The sequence below is a fragment of the Agelaius phoeniceus genome, chromosome 27 (genome assembly GCF_051311805.1).
Source record: "Agelaius phoeniceus isolate bAgePho1 chromosome 27, bAgePho1.hap1, whole genome shotgun sequence".
Lineage (NCBI taxonomy): Eukaryota > Metazoa > Chordata > Aves > Passeriformes > Icteridae > Agelaius > Agelaius phoeniceus.
Window position 1 is genome coordinate 5,071,388 of NC_135291.1, and position 13,579 is coordinate 5,084,966.

At 54.8% G+C, this 13,579-nt stretch overlaps 1 protein-coding gene and 1 pseudogene across 1 annotated transcript in view; one reads left to right on the plus strand and one right to left on the minus strand.

Annotated features, from left to right (window-relative positions):
* Window positions 1–13,579, plus strand: part of LOC143695937 (uncharacterized) — a 297,449-nt gene that overhangs the window by 71,846 nt on the left and 212,024 nt on the right. The window lies entirely within an intron of this gene.
* LOC129132003 (class II histocompatibility antigen, B-L beta chain-like) lies at window positions 4,560–6,828 on the minus strand (annotated as a pseudogene).

Below are 13,579 nucleotides of genomic sequence, written 5' to 3' on the forward strand. Positions count from 1 at the left end.
AGGACACAGCCACAAGAGCTGGTGGCAGAACTGATCCGCAAGGCAAGATCACAGATCAGGGAGCTTGCAGGTTGTGATTTTGACTGCATTCACATCCCCATCCAATTGAAATCGGGCCAATTCAAAAAGGACACATTTGACAAACTGCTCCGAGAGAATGAAATGTTACAATTTGCACTGGACAGCTACACAAGCCGAATCGCTGTTGATCGACCGGCCCACAAAATTTTTAATCAGGACGTTCAATTTTCCTTTTCATTAAAAAGTGTTCAGAGCCGAACCCCTCTGAAGGCACTGACCATGTTTACTGACATGTCTGGAGCATCCCACAAGTCTGTAATGACTTGGAAGGATCCCCAAACCCAGCAGTGGGAGGCTGGTGTTACTGAGGTGGAAGGATCACCTCAAGTAGATGAGTTGGACACAGTTGTCAGGGCTTTTGAGAGGTTCTCTGAACCGTTCAATTTGGTCACAGATTTGTCTTACGTTGCAGGTGTAGTGTCCAGGGCAGAAAATGCAATATTGCAGGAAGTGTCCTACATTCCCTTATTCAATTTGCTTTCAAGATTAGTCACGCTGGTCTGCCACCAAGAGCAACCTTTTTTCGTAATGCATGTCAGATCACACAACGACCTGCCAGGGTTCATTGCGGAGGGCAATTGAAGAGCTGATGCCCTTGCCACTCCAGTCCAGATGGCCCTGCCCCCGGATGTGTTCAGCCAAGCTAAGATTAGCCACCAGCTATTCCATCAAAATGCCCCTGGCCTTGTTCAACAATTTCAGATCACTCGAGAACAGGCCAAGGCGATTGTGGCTACATGCCCTCACTGCCAGTCCCATCAACTCCCATCCATCAGCTCCGGTGTCAACCCCAGAGGCTTGTCTAGTTGTGAGGTGTGGCAAATGGACGTGACACATGTCCCATCTTTTGGTCGGTTGAATTACGTCCATGTTTCCATGGATACCTTCTCTGGTGCAGTCTATGCTTCTGCCTGTACAGGGGAGAAAGCAGCCGACACAGAAAAACATCTTGTGCAGGCTTTCGCTGTGCTGGGCATCCCCAAGGTCATCAAAACTGACAATGGCCCAGTGTACAAATCCAGAGAACTCAAGAGCTTCCTGCAGCAATGGGGAATAGAGCACAAGACTGGCAACCCCTATTACCTGACAGGCGAAGCCGTGGTGGAGAGGACCCACCAGAGCCTAAAAAAGGTTCTGGAACAACAACGCACAGCAGTGAAGGTGGAGTCCCCACATGTCCGACTGTCCAAGGCACTTTTTATGATTAATTTTTTAAATTTCTCCTTTGACAACCTTAATTCCCCTATAGTTAGGCACTTTGGTCACCATGAACAGCTGCACCTGAAAGCGAGGCCTCCGGTCCTAGTCAAGGATCCGGAGACCTGGAAGACAGAAGGGCCCTTTTACCTGGTAACCTGGGAAAGGGGATACGTGTGCGTGTCCACTCCCTCAGGTTTGAAATGGGTTCCATTGAAATGGGTCAGGCCCTTTCTTCCAAGGAGAGCACCGGTAGTCGGAGTTGTGGCACTCAACTCAACAGGTCGAGGAGGCCTGTTGGAGGAGGAAGTGCAAACCCTTCAGCCTTAGACCTAGACCTCCTCCTGGGGCAGAACCAAGGTTTTTAAACTTGTTTCTTAATTTTGTTTCTCTGTTGTTTTAGCGACCCCAACCTGATGGCTCCCTCTCAAGCTGCTGTCATCCTTCTGGTGACCGCATACTGGTCCTTTGTTCCAATGGATTGTTCCTCAGCCCAAAGCTAATGTCTGGAGGACACTCACAAAAGTCCTCAGCCAGGATCACATCTGCCTTAACACCGCATCGGCAGAGGACCCGATGTCATCTTGCCTTGTGGGGATCCCTCTCCCTCCTAATGATTTCCCCTCTCCCCTTGCTACCTCCCTTGCTCCCCTGATGCCCCAAAAGGTTGCCTGTTGTCCTGGTTTTGATCCTATGATTGGCTGGAGGGACAGAATCCAAGGTCTGACACCTTTGGATTCTGAACCCCTGGAATTCGAATTGCTCGGCTCTGCCAACGCCTTCCTCTGCGTTCAGTTTATGTTCACCCCCAACCCTCCAGATAAGTTATTCCTATCAGTTTGGCAGTTCAAAAAAGAATATGCTGCCAGTTTATGATATGAAGTTGTCGCCCATATAGATATGGCATCCACCTTTGATTACAAACCTTTATCCCTACCCCGTGGTGTGTTTTTGGTTTGCGGAGACCAAGCATGGGCAGGCTTCCCCTCTCGCCTTATCGGAGGCCCTTGCACTTTTGGACGGCTGTCGCTGTTTACCTCCAACAAAACTCAAATTAATAATTGGATATTAAAAAATGTCACACTGAATTTGGCCTGTTCCAAAAGAGATCTTAGAAATCTTGACCCAGAGTGTGACTCAGAAATTATTCATTGATCTAAACCAAAAGGAGTTGCAGTTACTGTGTTTTTGCCCTGAGTATCCGCAGCCAAGGCTCTAGGCAAATTGGCCCACCTAGAGTGTTGGGTGGCTAAACAAGCCAATCTTATATCAGCCACATTATCGGACCTCCTATCAGACGAAGAAATTACAAGGAAGGCAACATTGCAAAATAGGGCGGCCCTCGACTTTCTGCTCCTCCTTCACAACCACCACTGCGAAGAATTTGAGGGCCTCTGCTGCCTCAATTTATCATCAAAGGCTGAGGACATGAGAAGTGCTATCAAGAAGATGCAAGACATGGTCAATGACATTAAGAAACATCGGACTGGCTAGGGGACATTTTCTCAGGATGGGGCCTTTCAAGTTGGGTGGGGTCGATTTTAAGGTCTGTGCTTTTAGTTCTTTTAATTTTAGTTGTAGTTTTAATTGCCTCCTCCGTCATTTGGAGATTAGTTAAGAGACTGTTAATTAATTTGGTACCCACTCTGAGCATCAACCAGGTGGTGAGCCCAGATGATGGACAATCAGATGGTGGACAATCAGGTGATAGACAGGCTGCAGAAGAAGATCAGTGGGCTTCAGCCCCGCCGAGCCACCCCTGGTTTGCAGATGTTTACTCCGACTCGGAATTCAATAACCAAGCTCAATTCACTTCTTTTTAGGCCTTTCATTTTTTTAAACAAAAAAGGGGGAGATGTTGGGTTGTGTCTGTATAAGTTGGACTGTTCTGTTCCCCCCTATCATGTAATGGTTCTGCCCTGGTTCTCCCCTCCCTCCCTTGTGCTGCCAGTTATCCCAACTCCTCCCCAGTTGCCTTGGAGATTAATGTTTCTTTCTCAAATCCCTCCCTGGTGCCCTGTCTGTCACTCGGCACTCCCAGCCTTCTTTCTAGAGCTCTCTAGAAACTTCCAGCTGGACCGTCGAGTGATTGGCTCAGGGGCCAGGGCTCCACCCTCAAGTTACCTCAAGTTATCCCCATTGGTGTTCTCCCTAAGTCAATCTTTTGTATCCCACTCCCCTCTGAAATCCTATCCGTCCAAGGACTGACTCCTCGCTTGTTTCCCTCCCTTCTTATAAGCTGTTACAACTTCCCCCTCTTCCTCTTCAGCTGTCAGTTTCCCCTGGGACTCAATAAACCTGCATTCACCACAGCTGGGGAGCGCTCTCTTCTTTTTCTGCTGACTGTAGCCATAAGCCAAGCCACGTCCTACCACAAGGTAGCGCTGCTGTCATAGCATAGACCGTTTGCTTTAGGTGCTGTCCCAAACCACGGAGATTGGGATAGTGCCTTGTTACTGCTAGTTGTGCTGGATAGCCAGCCGGGACGTCCAAGAAGGACAATCTTTCTCCAGCTGGACCACTTCAACCATGGCCATGTGTAATCATGATCATGATATGACTGTGAGATGACCATTACAGTGAGATATCCATGAGAATAAGATGATGGTCATCAGGAAATGGTCATCAGGAAATGACCATCACCATGAGATGGCCATGAGATGATCAAGACCATGACACAACCATGATCATAAGATGACCATTACAGTCAGATGACCATGAATGTGACCATGACAGGACCGTGATCATGACATGACCATGAGCATGAGATGATTGTGACCAAGACATGACCGCAATGCAACCATGGCCATGTGGTGATCAAGACCATAAGAATGATGCCTTATGTTGTAGCTTTCAAAATTTTCCATATTCTGTATTGTGCTTGTATATAACTCTGAACTTCATATAAAGTGTTAGCAAGTTCTCTTGTGAGTGCCAGTGGGGCTGGGGGGGACACAAACCCCCCCAAAATCAGCAGAGCGGGGACGGAGCGGGAGGTCCCAGCCGGGCCCGAGCCCACGGGGAGGGGCTGCGGCCACCAGCGGCTCAGGAGCTCTGTGGGCAGAGAAAAGGGGGTGACACCGGGCTGGGGGGCCCTGGCGGGAACGCACACACTCCGGGAGAGGGGGGACACGATCCCTGAGACCCCCCCTCACCTTCTTGCGCACCCAAAGCCCCTCCAAGCACCCTCCCAGTAACCCCCAGCCCACCCAGGACCCCCTGAAACCTCCCCCAGTCCCTTCCCAGCCTCCCCAGGACCCACTAAAGCCTCTCCCATCCTTCTCAGGATCCCACAACCCCCTTCCAGTTGCTTCCCACCACCCTGGGACCCTGAACCCTCTCTCGGTTCCTTCCCAGCCCCACCAGGACACACCCAGACTCCTCCCAGTCTCTTCTCAGGACAACCTCAGTCCAACCCCTGCCATCCCCAATCTCCCTCCAGCCTCTCCAGGCCCACTCAAATCCCTCCCAATTACACCTAGCACCCAAATTCCCTCCCACTGCCCACCAGTACCCTTCAACCCCATCCTACCCTCCCCAGCATCCTCCAAATCCCTTCTCAGCCCTTCCAGACCCACTAGCCCCTCTCCAGTTTCAACCAGGCTCTCTCCAACTCCCTCCCAGTTGCTCCCAGAACATCCCAGTGGCTCTCCCAGCGTGCCCAGGGGCTCCCCCGTGCCCCAGTGCCGGCTCAGGGGCTGCTCCAGGCTGACATGCTCCACCTGGCAGCTGCAGGTGAGCCCGCACTGAGGGTGGTTTCCAGTAGCACCAGCAGCTGGTAGGTCCAGTCCCCGTTGGGGTCCACATCGGTGGCCACCACGTGCTCCGAGAGCTCCTGCTGGCCCTGGAACCACCTCACCTGGATGGCAGCAGGGTAGAAATCCACCACGGAGCAGAGCAGGCAGCTGGGGCCGGGCTGGGAGCTCGAGGGCACCAGCAAGATGGACACGGTGAGGGGCACTGGGAGAGAGCGGGGACACACTGGGATCAGCTGGGGGAAACTGGGAGAGAGAGGGGAGGGGTGGAATGGCCTTGAGAGAGACTGGGAATGGAGTAGAAGAGACTGGAAATGGACTGGGAATTGCCTGGGAGAGACTGGGATTGGACTGTGATGGACTGGGACGGACTGGAAGAGATGGGGGGGCACTGGGAGAGAGGGTAGAGGTCCTAGAGTGAACTGGAATAGACTGAGAATGGGCTGAGAAGGAGTGGAAGGGACTGGGGCGGAACTGGGAGGAACTGGGAATGACGTGCGCGGCACTGGGAGGCCGAGTCCAGCGCGGGGCACTCAGCGCTGCTGGTCTGCCTGGCAACAGGGGAGTCATCAGAGAGACGTGCTCTGATTGGCTGAGGGTCAGCTAGGCACGCTAGGCTGAGATGGACACGCCAGGAGTCACTGGGAGAGACTGGGATGGACTGGGAATGGAATGGAATGGAAGAGACTGGGGTCACTGGGTTGGACCCGGAGGGAAGTGCTGGGGATGGGCACAAGGAGGGCTGAGGGCGATTCCCAGGGAGGATTTGAGGGACTCCAGGGTCACTGCCAGGGCAGGGCCTGAGGGGACACGCTCTGCCCCGCGATCACCACGGCGCTCCGTGAGGAACACGGCGGCCACCTCGTAGTTGCTCCGGCAGTACAAGTCCACCGCAGTCCCTTTTGGCCGCAGGAAATCTGGGAGGCTGTTCCAGTACCCGGCCACCTTCTCCCCAAAGGGGGTGAACCCCACAAGTGCCCCACGTCGCAGTCCAAGTGCAGGAGCTGCTCCCGGTTGTAGCTGTTCTTCTCCACGTACTGCACTCTCTCGGTGCCGTTAATGAAGTTAACACTCACCCTTTGCAATCCACTGGAACACCCCTATGTGTGCAGGACACAGCTCAGGGGTGCACCCCCAGCACCTCGAGAGCTCCAGGGGCCACCCCGGATCCCCACTCTCCACCCCCTGTGCCCCACGGCCGCCATAGGACCCTCCTGCCCACGCTGCCATTTCCTCTTTCCCACCCTTCCCCTATTTCCCCTTTCACATCCTCTCCCCTCCCACCTCCAGCCACTCTCCAAATCACTTTCGGGGTCCCGTTCTCCCCTTTCCCACTCTTTTCCCTCAATCCCCGGCCCCCTCGGGCTCAGTTTTGGGGTCCCACCCCCCCCCTTTTCCCTCACTTCCCCACCCTCTCCCACGCTTTCTTCACCTCCCCCCAATCCCTAGCCCCCTCCATTTTAGTTTTGGGGTTCCACTCTCCCCTTTTCCCCACTTTCCCACCGTCTCCCACCCCTCCCTCACCTCCCCCCAATCCTCAGCCCCTCCCGCTCTCCCTTTGGGGGGTCCCCTCCTCCTCCCCCTCCATTCCGGTCTCCCCCTTCGCTCCCTTTTCCCCCTTCTCCCCCCCTGTCCCAGCGCCTCCCGCCCCCCGCTCACCCGAGAGCTCCGCGCCCGCAGTCGGGGGGGCTCCCAGCACCACCAGTGCCACCAGTAGGGCCCCAGCTGCCGCCCCTCGCCCCATGGCCGGGGCCGGGCAGGGAGCAGCAGCCCCAAAGCAGCCGCGCTGCGCTGGCAGCACCAGTCCGGAGCAGGGCGGGCTCGGCAGCGCCGCGCGCTCTCATTGGCTGCCGTCACTTTTGGGGACTCGATCTCAGAGGCTCCGCCACACAACTGATGACTCTTCAACGCCCCGCGTTCTCATTGGCTGCGGCGCGTTTTGGCTGTGTTTTGATTGGCTGAGACGCTGCAGCCCCGGGTGGGGCATTTCCAGGGAGGGGGAACCTTGGGGCGTTGGGCGGGTGGGAGCTCAGGTGAGCCCAGCAATGCGTGCCCAGGGGCGCGGGATCTCAGCGGTGCCTGTGGCGAGCGGTGACGCTGGCCCGATGCCAGGCACCCCCAGAGCCGCTCTGTCCCTGCCCCCGCAGCCGCACAGGGACAGAAAATGGAACCGAGGGTTCCTGGCTGGGGACAAGGACCGGGAGAAATCCCTCAGCAAATCCGGCACGGGCACAACAGACCCGGCCTGGGCACACGGAGGGAATTTATTACCAACCAAATCACAGCAGCACAAGGAGAAGGGGAAGAAATCTCTCCAACACCTTCCCCCCACCCAACGGGGATCACTTGGAAGGGGATCACCAGGGCTCTGCCCAACGGGGGTCACTGGGGATCATCCAGCACGGATCCTCCCATGGGGGATGGAGCTGCAGCAGCACACGAAGCTCTTCCCACACTCGGGACACTCGCAGGGCCTCTCCCTGGTGTGCAAGTGCTGGTGAGTGACGATCTCTGAATTCCACCTGAAGCTCCTCTGACATTCCAAGCACTCATACAGGGCCATTCCCCAGTGCGGATCTTGTGGTGCTTGCTCAGGTCGGAGGTCCCACTGAAGCTCTTCCCACATTCCCCACACTCCCAGGGCCTCTCCCCAGGGTGGATGTTCAGGTGTTCCATCAGGGTGGAGCTGTAGCTGAAACCCTTCCCACATTCCAAGCATTTGTGGGGCTTCTCCCTGCCATGAGGCTTCTCCACCAGCTCTGAGCTCTGGCTGGATCTCCGGCCGCCTTCCTGGCTCAGGGGGGCTCTTTCCTCCCTGCAGCTCCCTGGGCTGGGTTTGCAGCCCCTCCTCATGCGGAATGTCTGGGGCTTTTCCTCCTCCTCCATCTGGCCACAGCTTGGGAATGACAGATCCTGGTTTGGGGAAACCAAGGTGGGAGCGCCTTGGAGTAGAGGCTCCTCCTGGCCAGGTCCATCTCTAGAAGTCAGCAGGAGTCTTGTGTCCATGAAAATCTCCACAATATCAACATTCAGCCAAAAAAACCCTCTCCCAGTAGTTCCCTATTGCTGATCTCTCCACTTTTGGGGTCCCAGAGGTTTCCTTTTCTTGGGATCATGGGGGTCCAATGGTTCCAGGGGTTCTCCATTCTCTGGCGTCCTGCTCAGGGATGATTCAGGGGCTTTTGGGGGTCCATGGGGGCCCTTCTCCCCTGATGCTCTACTCTGAGATCCCAGGGATCCCAGGGGTCCCTCCTCTCCAGGCTCCCCCCCTTTCCAGTCTGCCGGGGTCCCCCAGCTCTGGGATTGCCCCTCTCTGCTCTCCCCACTCTGGGGGTCCCAGGGGTTCCCCTCCTCTGCTCTCCCGGCAGTCCCCAGGACCAATGTCCTCCCCTGCCCATACTGGGCAATGGCCACGTGGGCCCCCAAAGATCCCCCAAGGGGCTCAGCTTTGGGCTCCTGCAAAATCCAAACCTACACACACAGAGAAAAAAAACCCTCCCAGAGACACCAGATGATATTTGGGGTCAATTCCACAATCTGCGAGCTCCAAACACACCCCAATAAAAACCCTCTCAGGGACCCCCCAATAGATTTGGGATGAGCTCCCCCTCCCCACTGAGCTGCAAGACGAGGTGGGGGCGATGGTCCCGTGGCTGCGGCCACAGGGGGCACTGGAACCTCCTGTTCCTCCTGTTCCTGCTCCTCCTGTTCCTGCTCCTCCTTTTCTTCTCTCCCTCCTCCTCCTCCTCCTTCCTAATCCCACCTCCTCCCCAGTTCCTGCCTTCTGTGTATTTAGAGTGGAGGACCTTGCTTGTTTTTAGAACTAGAACAAAGATCCCAGATGGAACAAGGCTTGCTGCTTTTAGTCAGAACTATCAGTGACTAAAGGTCACGTTTCCTTTGCTTTGGTCCTGTCCTTGTTCTCCTCAGTGTTCAGGCTGGGCTATGGGGTGTCCTTGTTTGCTGCATTTTCCGAGTTCCTCTTGCATCCTTTGGGCCATGGGCTGTGCCCTGGGAGGGTTCTTTGTGCTCCTTTGTGACACAGGAGAACCTTCCAGGCGGTTTCTGCGTGAGCTGCTGCTGGGATGTCACAGGAACAGCGCCACGTCCCCGTGGTGTTCCCGTTGCTGTGGGACACGGAGGCCTCAGTGCCCAGAGTGGCTCTGGGCTCGCTGCCGGAGGATCCTCCTGCCCAAGGCATTCTCAGCAGCCAGCCCAGCCCTGTCCTTCTGTGCTTGCAGGGCTACAGGCTGCAGGAGTGTGCAGCGCAGCCAAAATGATCCAGCACGTGGCTGCTGCAGTTTGCACTCTGTACTCTGTGGCTTATTCGGGGTATTTTTTAACCCACTTGGCACGTAAGTTGAGGTTTTCCCTCGGTGCAGCATCTGTGGCTTTGGGCTTGCTGTGTGCTTTCTGTTCTTCCTCTGGAGCTGAGTTGACTTTGGAACCAAATTGCCATGAAGACACCATTGCTTTGGGAGAGCTCCTGCCAGCAGCTGCAGCTGAAAAAGGGGTGTCTGCAGCCAGCGGGGCGTGCACAGCACCTGCAATGAGCCCTGGGGGGTTCTGTTCCCTCAAGCAGGGAGTCTGTGCCAGCAGAGCCTGGAACTGCCTCCCTTTGCTGCTCCAGCCAAGAACTGACCCAGCCCAGTGTTTTGTGCTTGTTCTCTTGCTTGCTGTGGGAAGGGACTGTGGCTCCTGGAGGGATGCAGTGAAAGCAAAATGCTCTCTTGGGGTTGCCTTGCTCCATGGCATTTCCCACCACTGGCAGTTTTTCTCCTAACAGCATCTGGTTCATGTTCCCTCTCCCATTGCAGGGCACCTCATGTCTGGATTCCGAGCAGCTCCTCCTTCGGTGAGTGGGAAAGGAACCTTTGGTGTTTGGAATTGTGCAGCAAGTTGTGAGCTCGGCATGTGGCAGTCGAGGGCCAGCCTGGGAGGCTGAAGGAAAGGTCCTGTCAGTGTCTTTGCAGCAGCAGCAGCAGCAGCAAAGGAATTCCCATCAGTTTTCTCCTTTTCTGCTGAAGAGCTTTTGAAGAGCTGCAGGTCTGGTTTTGCAGGCAGAGGATTGCTTGCTGGCTTTAGCCATGGTGGAATATCGAATTCCCAACAATAAGTGGCAATGTCGACTTCAGCCTATTGTTAGTTGGAACAGCTCCAAACCCAATTTCTGCTTAGTGCAGCTGGATGTGCAGCTGAGGATAAATAAGGTGATAACTGAGATAGAACTTCCTGTCCCTCACGCTGCCGTCTGTCCACAGGGCACAGAAGCAGCACCAGCACCTCCTGGGGCTCCCTCTGCTTACGAAGAGGAGGTCAACAAGGAGGAAGACAGCAGTGAGCTTCCCGCTGCTCTGGGGGACGATGGTGAACTTCCCTCAGTGCTGGGAGATGACAGTGAACTTCCTGCTGCTCTGGGAGATGAGGGCGAACATCCCGCGGGGTGGGAATGCAACGGCGAGGCTCCCGCGGGGTGGGACAAGGACAGGGGACATCTCCCGGCCTGGGACGAGGACGGTGGATGTCCCCTGGTGTGGGACCAGAGTGGCCAAGCTCCCACGGAGTGGGATGAGGACAATGGACATCTCCCAGTGTGGGATGAGGATGGAGGATATCCTGTGGCTTGGGAAGAGGAGAGTGAACATCTCCCAGCATGGGAAGTGGACAGCAAACATCCCCTGGCTTGGAAAGAGGATGGCGAACCTCCAGCGTTTTGGGAAGAGGATGGAGAAGCTGCAGCATTTTGGGAAGAGGATGGAGAAGCTGCAGCATTTTCGGAAGAGGATGGAGAAGCTCCCTCTGCTTGGGAAGAGGACAATGAACCTCCCTCCGCTGTGGGATCCTGGGCTGAACATTCTGACAGCAGCACAGCCGGGCAGCCAGAGGGGAGAGGGGAGTGGTGCCTGATGCAGCTGAGTACGTCTGCTCTGTTCCTGGGTGCCCGAGCAGGTGCTGTGTGTGTGTCTGGGCATCAGCTGCACCCAGTGTTGCTCTGCAGCTGAATATCACTGAGCCATTTATTGTCCTTCCTCGGCTGACACCAAGGGGCTCACGGCCCCAGGGAGTGGGGCTGGTTGTGGCTCTGCTGCAAGGCAGGGTCTCACTCTGGGAGGGAGCGTCTTCCACGTGGTTTCTTTCAGGGAACACCGTGAGCGAGGCGGAGCCTGCCGAGAAATACCTGGAAGTGGAGCAGATTGGCCAAGGGTAAGTGCACGGCAGCTGCTGCTGCACAAGCAGGGCCGGGTGTTGTGCTGGTGCAGGATCAAGTGAGAAGTCAGGAGAGCTCCAAGCAGCTTCAGACACTGGGCTACCATCCTGCTGTCTCTCAGTCCTGATCAGAATTGATAACTGTGGTCAGAAGGTGCCGTCAAAGGCCCCTGAGGCTGGCAGTGTCCTGCCTGCAGCAAGGAGCAGGACCTGGAAGATCTTCTGTCCCTGGAACTGGATTGCCTAAAAGAGCAACTCACCATCTGGTGATTGTCAGAAAACAGTTCTCAAGAAGATTTCTTTCAAATATTTTCCTTCAAAAAATATCCACTGGTCAGGATTATCAACCTAATGGTTTAGAAACAGAAACCAGAGATGAACTAATAAGTGCTCTATTCTAGCACAGGTAGCAGACCCCATCCATTCAGTAACAGACACAGAGCTGATGCACTCTGGGGGAAAAAGCATCACCTGCCGGATGGCAGGGCCCTTGTGGAACCTGCAGGTCTTAGGCAGGAAGTGGAAAAGCATGAAATGCATTCTTTTCCAGTTCTTTAGACACCCATTTCTCCTCCTAGCTTTGGAACTAAAGCAATTCAGGGTGGATATTTGGGATTTGCTCCAGGCCAATTCCTTCATGTTGGGTCTCAGTTTTCTCCTGCACACCTTGCATGGCAGAGGGCTGGTGGCTGCTGTGCTATTGTTGGAAGGGTCAATGCACCCAGGTGTTTGTGAACGCTGCAGGCAGCAGAGATCTCCTGTCTGGGCTGGCTTTCACTGCCAGGGCCGGCTTTCACTGCCAGGGCCTAAAGCGCTGCTTCTTTCTTCTCTGCTGTTTTCTCTCCAGGGCTTTTGGAACCGTTTATAAAGGACTCGACAGGGCCACTGGAGGAGAGGTCAGTGCCAACACGCCCAGCACGCCTGGCAGCTCTCCAGGGCTTTCCCCTCTGCTGGGAGCTGTGGCTGCAGCTTTGGGGGCCAGCAGAGCTTTCCTGCCTGGGCTGCTCCTCTGAAGGCAGAGCAGTGTCAGCCTGCAGAGCACAGCTGGGACAGACTTGGTCCTTCTGAAGCGCCAAAGGAATGCAAGGAGGGCAGCGGTGTCTGTCAGAGCAGGACACGCTGGCTTGGCCTTCATATCTAAAAGTGTGAATGCATCAGCTGCTGGAGACTGTGGCCCAATTTATCTTCATCCCAACCTTAGACAGGAACATTATTTAGCTATTCTTAGCTAAACTATAACAATATTATGTCCATCCTGCCTTTTATCTTCAAAGGATACCTCAAGGCCTGATTAGGGAGAGATCCTGCTTGGGCTCAATTTGGGGTTTTAGTCCTACTTCAGCTGTTCACAGAGAGAGAGGGAGAGAAATGAGAAGATGGATGTCCAGAGCAAAGCTCTCTCCTAAAGCCTCCAGGTTGTGTTTGGGTCTGGTGTCAGTGACAGCCTGTGACAGGGATCACCTGAGCAATGGGTGTGCGTGTCTGCTTTGTTCTGCAATCCCAAAGAGAGCAGTTGCATCTGAAATCATGACCAAATCCCATAGAATTGCTAAGGGGTTCCTGGCTGTTCTGCTTTGTTTTCAGAGAACCAGAATTACCTCCTGCTTGCAAAATGGGTTTGAATAATAATAATAAGAGTGTTGAGGCCATTTGAGAAGACTGTAGGTGCAGAGAATGTTGTTAGAGCTTTGAGGCTGACAGCTGAGGGACCATTTCTGCAGAGCTTGCAAGGCCAAATGTCTCTGGCCATGTGTCCTGTAAGCAGCCCCCAGCTGGCAGAGCAATGGGCTGTGGGAATGGCCCTTGCTGAGCTCTGGTGTCCCATCCCAAGGCAGTTTGGCACAGCCCGGCTCTGTTGCTCCACAAAGACTCGCTCCGTGTTTGCTGTGGCCTCCTGCCACAGACTCCTCCAGTTCAAGGCTGCAATGTCCCTTCAGGTGGCCATCAAGAAAATGAGTCTCAGAGGGCAGAACAGGGAACGAGCTGTGAATGAGATCCTGCTCCTGAAGGACAAGAAGAACCCCAACATTGTCAACTCTTTGGACAGGTGAGTGATTCAGCTCTGATCCCGAGCCCAGGCCCTGCGTTAACCTTTCCTGGCATCAGGAGTCTGTAGCCTGTTTTGAAAATGCCCGACCCAGCCACATCTTCCCAAAACAACAGCCTGGCAGTTCACTCCCTCCATGTGCTTTTGTTGCTTTGCTTTGGTTTTTCCTTCAAGTTGACCCCATTTGCTGTGTCTCCCAGCAAGTGCTGATAAACCACAGCAGAAATTATTTCCCTTGGCTTCTTCTTCCCAGCCCTTTTCCATTGCTAAAAATGCCAGTAAGACCAAGTTC